Raw genomic sequence first — 6,525 nt, 5'->3', positions numbered from 1 at the left:
GAAGGGGTGAACTCTATACTTAATTTAGAATTAACCATTTACATTTATTTTGATTGTTCAATAAATGATTATGCATCTTTCAACTGAACTGAGCAACCTTTCAATTTATATTTCATATAGATATATAAGAAGATGTGGTATGAGTGCCAATGAGACAATTCTTCATCCAAGTAAACCGAACAGCAAGCTATAAAGGGCCCCAACAATTACTTGTGTAAAACCATTCAAACGGGAAAACCAGCGGTCTAATTTATATAAAAAAAAAAAAAAAACGAGAAACATTTTATATGAACCACATAAATAGACAAAACCACTGAACATTAGATTCCTGACTTAGGACAGGTGCAAACAATTGCAGCTGGATTATATGTTTTAATGGTACCAAACCTTCTCCGTTTTTCTGAAACACTAGTATAACATCACAACATAGAAAACCACACGATAAAATATCAATTAGAAAGACTTAACTCAAACAAAAACATAGTAAAACGAATTTACACAAAATGGACGATAAAATTTGATCTGTGATACAATGTAAATACATAGTTTGAATGAAAATAAGGGATGATTAAAGTTAAAGTATAAAACCACTGTGAAAAGTGAAAACATAATTTTAAAGCAGTGTAAAGGAGGTAATATAAACACAACAATGACAATTACCTCCCTTACACTGCTTTAAAATTATGTATTAACTAAGAAATGTATTGTCTGGAGGTTTATTTTTAGAAGTTACTTTTTAAAAAATGCTGATGGAGTTTAGCCTTGATTTTGTATGTCATTTTTTGATTTTAAGACTTTTATGATGTATTCAAATGGGTTATTATGGTTGCAAACTTCTTTGGAAATTTGAATTGAGATTATGACCATATCTTCAGGGAGAATTTTTTTTGGGAAAATGTGGGAGGTTAAAAATAACGGAGTTGGACCTCTTAGTCGTATCCAGCTGCACTTGGCGAAGCAATTGATTATGTTAGTATATAAATACAAAGTAAGTAAATAAAAATTTTGCATGTTTGCAAAATGAGTTTTTGTCACATTTTGACTCTTGAGTCAAAAAGTGAGACATAGGTATGCTGTTTTCAGCATTGGCGGCGTAGGTGTCGTCTTTAACAATGTATTAGTTTGTAATTGGGTCTAGTATATAGTGAACCATTAGTGGAAGGTCAATTATATTTGGTATGCAGTTGCATTAGCATTGGCACATCTTATTCCCATCGAGATTATTTGGCACTGCCCCCTGAGTCATGGTCTATAAATTTGAAAATTTTGATAAGTTAACATGTTTTAGTTTGTGATTAGGTCAGTTCAAGGGGAACTATTAGTGGTAGGCCAATGTTAATTGGTATTCAGTTGAACAAGCATGAGCACATATCTTTTTCATGAAGAATATTTGGCCCCGCCCCCTCAGTCATGGTCTATTGACTGAAACTTTTGCTTAGATTACATGTACATGTATGAGTTTTGTGATCAGTTTAAGATGAACTGCTCATGTTTAGTCAATGATATTTGGTATGAAAATTTATTGGCATTTGCATGCATCATTTGATTCATTTCCATGGAGAACCCCCTCTTCATGGTTCATTGACTTTGAAAGTTTTACTTAGTTTACAAGTTGAAGTTTGTGTTTAGGTTTGTTTAAAGGGAGCAACTTATAATAAGTTAATGGTATTTGGTATGCAGTTGTATTAACATTGTCACATCTCTGATTGCTTTGGTTTAAATGGTCATCCTAATCCTGAAGTTGTAACTAGCAATTTGGCAAAATAAATTTGTTGTAATTTTTTACGGTTGCGAAGGAGTAGTGAACAAAAAAAAAACAGTGTTTGTGGATAATAAAAAGGAGTTTGGTTAAACAGGGTCAGTTTTAAAAACATATTAACTGTTCGATATCATATCCAAAAATCTAATAGACATCTTGTGAAACAATAATACTGAGCAAGAAAAAAAATAATAATCAGAACAAAAGCAAAAGGTGGAAGACCAAATTATTGAAAATTTGACCAAAACTGGAATTACAACACAAATAATGCATATTTAAGGGGTCATTCCTTTGTCACTTATATTGTGATGTGACAAAAAAGAATTTATTTTGTATTAATAGTTTTAGCCCAAATATTTCTATGTGAAATTTGTAGTACCGGTATTTTGGCCTGATTAAAACAAGACATGGAATTCTAAAGGCCAATTTTTACCCTTCGTGAACTTACTCCTTTGGTCTCATAGTTTCACAATATTTTGTTTTTAAAATTTACGAGGGAAGGCAGCCAAGTGACAACAAAAGCTAATTTTTAGCAGAAAATGCACTACACAATCTACACTTTCCAATGAGCATGTAAAACAACATATACAAACTGACCTCTAAAACACATCTTTGCTATTGTTTATATGTATGTAATAATAGTACTATTACTGAATTTCAGAAGAAATATATATACCTATTAAAATATTACAACTAGTAAATGGTAAATGTAAAAAACATCAAATTTACTCTTGTGTTTTTGTTAGATGTATTTCTATTTGTATCAATCTGATGAGTTATATAAGCCTTTTTCAACTGATTTTTATAGCTCTTTCTTATGTTGTACTGTTACACCACTGTCCAAGGTTAGGGAGGGTTGTGATCCAGCTAACATGTCTATTTACCCCGCAACATTCAGTATGGCCAAGGCCCATGATGTGCCTGTCCCAAGTCAGGAGCCTGGTATTCAGTGGTTGTTATTTGTTGATGTGTTACATATTTGTTTTCCGTTCTTGTTAATAAATTAGGCTGTTAGTTTTCTCCTTTGAATTGTTTTTTTATTTGTCATTTCATGGCCTTTTATAGCTGTCTATGTGGTATGGGCTTTACTCATTATTGAAGGCCGTACAGTGACCTATAGTTGTGAATTTCTGTCATTTTGTCTCTTGTGGAGAGTTGTCTCATTGGCAATCATACCACATCTTTTTTTATACTAACTTAATTTCAATAGATTTGGTCAAGCAGTATTACCATGAAAACCCATATTTTAGCGGTAACTAGGGTATTTCTTGTTCAACTTTAATTTCAAAACCATTAAAATCTTACTTTCCCTTAATTATATGGTCCATGACATTGCCTTGATATTTCAAAGATTTGTTCAAGCTGTACTTGAAAACTGGAGTGGAAATTAGAGTACTAACAGAAGTACATACGGATGGAAATTTTGAGTCAATTTACCAATAAAGGGAAGTCGATTTTTGTATCTACATTGAATATAAGAATGGACGAGGTGAACATCAAGATGTTTCATGCAATTTCTGTATGTAATGAGAAATACAAAAGCATGCAAACAGAAAGCTCAGTAATCACACGACCAGAGTTATTTAAATGAGTAAATACAAATGGTACAATACAACAGGTTTAAAGCACATGTCTAATGTTTTTGTTTTGAATGGAAGGCTGTTACACTACTCATACTTACTCTATTGGGTATTTTGTATTAAAAAAAACAGAAGTAACATAGACCCAATGAGTAACTTTTTTTTATTATTGGTTCAAAATTATTATATTCATAGTCAGAGTTCGTATATATCATAACACACATGAAGAAAGAAAATATTAATTAGTAAAAATGAATTTTTAAGAATTAATTTTTGAAGATTTATAGAAATCAAACGGACTATAAGTATGTTTAAATTTATCCGTGTCAGATAAAGTTAAAGTTGAACATTTTGCGCCCATCTTTCAAACTACAAGCACTCTGTCTTTTTGGTTGCATTACAAATTATTTACTTAAAACAAAAAAACAAAAAAAACAAAATCCAAACCTGTGGAAGCAGATATCTCAGATCAGGATACTACTTTTACTAATTTTATTTTGGCTATTGAAAACAATTTAATGGTCATTCCTCATGTTACCGTTACTTGATAAATATAGATCTTTTCTTCCGGCTGATTCTAATTTAAAATATTCTACTTGTAAAATGCAGTCTAAACTCATTGATTTCTATAGAAATTCAGTTGTCAAAAAACTTCAACAAGTTCAAAGCAAATATAACATAATATTTAGTAGCAGAATAACTATTTGAGATGCCATATCAGCTGTTAGTCCATTGAAAACTGACCTCAAAATCTCAATGTCAACTGTAATAGTCACAAATAACGGACAGATATTTCATTCCGCTGCAAGTATACTTAGAAAAGACATCGAAACTCTACAGAAGAATACCCAACTTCGGATGAATTGTCTCTTCCTTCTTCAATTCAGTCAATGCCTTCCTACTAATATTGCAATTCATTCTATGGTTACTCGATGAAACTGCATACAGCCAAGACTATTCTCAGAAAATGGCACCAGAGAAATTGCGTAAATGCTAAGCAATTGTTGAGTCAATCGTGTGTGCGGCCAATTTCTTTTTACTCCTTTTCATCTAGGATTGGCTTTACAAATGTACTATGAGTTTGGTTCAAAACACCTTGTTGAAACATTGAATATGCCAATGGATTTTATGCTTCTTAAAGTAAAGTGCGATGCTATCTAATGTGTTGCCAACCATGAAATTGAGCTATTATAAATATAATAACAAGATAATGTGTACGTCTCGTATAATGTTTCCGAAGCATCTTTGCAGACCAGCATATGGATGTCATCACAACTTCCTAAACCCCCTTTTAGATCTCTGTTAAATCTTGGATGAATTGATAGGGATGGTTTGAAGCTGGTATTTTTTAGGAACAAATGTCTTCGGACTTCCTACAATACCTTGTATGTACTTGTAAAGCAAAACTCAAAATAACGTGTTTGCTTTGAGCAGAACCTTTCATGTGCAGACCTGTGGCCATGAGTGAAATGTGAAGAAATATTAAAACATGTCTTGTGACGGTTGATGAAAATGAAGATGATGGTTGATTTGGTATAAAGATTGCACTGGTACACACGGTCCCAGCCCCCAGGTTAGGGGAGTGTAGGCGCACCCTTAAAAAAGTTAAACCCCGCCCCATTCTGTATGTGTCTATTTCAAGTCACGAGACGGTAATGTAGTGTTTGTCGTTTGTTTCTATATACTATATTTGTTTGTTTCTTATTTATTGTATACATTATTCAGGCCGTTAGATTTTTCGTTTGTTCTACGTTATTCATTTTGGGAATTGAAGACTATGCAGTATGCATTTTACTCATTGTTGAAGCCCGTAAGGGACCTATAAATGTTAATTTAGGTCTCATTTGGTCTCATTTGGAGAGTTGTCTCATTTGCAATCATATCACATCTTCCTCTTTTTATATGGAATACTTTTGAAGTTTGTGGTACGTTGCAAGGAAAAAAAGGGGGGATATAGGAACAAAACCTATAATATAATAGATATTAACCAGAGTAAAATACACAACAACAGATACTATGGAAACAGTAATAATTGTGAAAAAAAACCCAAAAGCAACGAGTAGTCTATAAAAAAAACCTGAAGTATCCACAAATTCAATTTAAGGTCATATTTGACTGTAGTGTTCTATTGCTTTGGTTTAATACCTCACCCAATATGATAGTTTAAAAAATAAATTTAAAGCATTGTCCTGCATGGACACTTGATTATTACCTGAAATTGAAATTTTTCATAAGGATAAGGTGCTCTCAACATTTTATAGGTTGAAAACTTGATTTTTGAAGTATAAAACGTCGTTTTAGGAATTTTTTGGATAAAAAAAATCTCAACGATTAAGGTTTATCTATAATAACAAACCTTACTAAATACAAAACAGTATCATTTGTATTTAGAGAGAGTTTAGAATAGAAAAAAAATGTCAAAATTGAAACCCTCCCAAATTTTCACATATGACCTTTGACCTCAATTTATAGTCTGAACACTCATTTTATTTATCAGATTTATCATAATTATTTCAAAGTCAAATTTATATTAGCCTATGTCTGAAAATAGAGATTTTCAAATTCAGGAAAGCCTATATAAACATGCATTTTTTTCAACCAATTCAAAGTTTATGAAGTTTTTTAACCCTAAATTATTTTTTCATATATTAAATGTACAGAAGAGTTATAAAAGGAATACCACATGAGTATAAAATGGTCTTGGGCCATGTAATACTAAGCATTATTTAGAGTAGATTTAGGCCGTAGCCCATATTGACATATAAAAATATGAGACAGTATAGTCTGATGACCAGTTTTCTCACTTAACTTACTATCGATGAAAAACTTGCATGTAGTTTTAGTCTCGATTGGTATATATTTGGACCACTTACTTTCCGATGATAAAGAAAAATTTATGGTAGCATATGTAAAAGGAATAAGGTGTATTGATCATTGTATAGTGCTTTTTTTTTTACAGATTTAGTGATTGAAATATTTGTGATGGACTACAGATTTTATGTAAAAAGTTCTTCACATTTTACATCAAACAAGCCGCATAACCAGGGCCATGAATACAAAATATTCTCCACATTTTTTCTGTGATAATCTACTTTTCTCTATATTTAGAGTTAACAAATGGTTAATCAAATTTGATTTGAATAAGCATAGACGCACAAATATCGGGAACAAAACAACTGTCAGATA

Source organism: Mytilus edulis, chromosome 4 (genome assembly GCF_963676685.1).
Source record: "Mytilus edulis chromosome 4, xbMytEdul2.2, whole genome shotgun sequence".
Classification (NCBI taxonomy): Eukaryota; Metazoa; Mollusca; class Bivalvia; order Mytilida; family Mytilidae; genus Mytilus; species Mytilus edulis.
The sequence above is the reverse complement of the archived record's forward strand: the minus strand, read 5'-3'. Positions refer to the sequence as shown.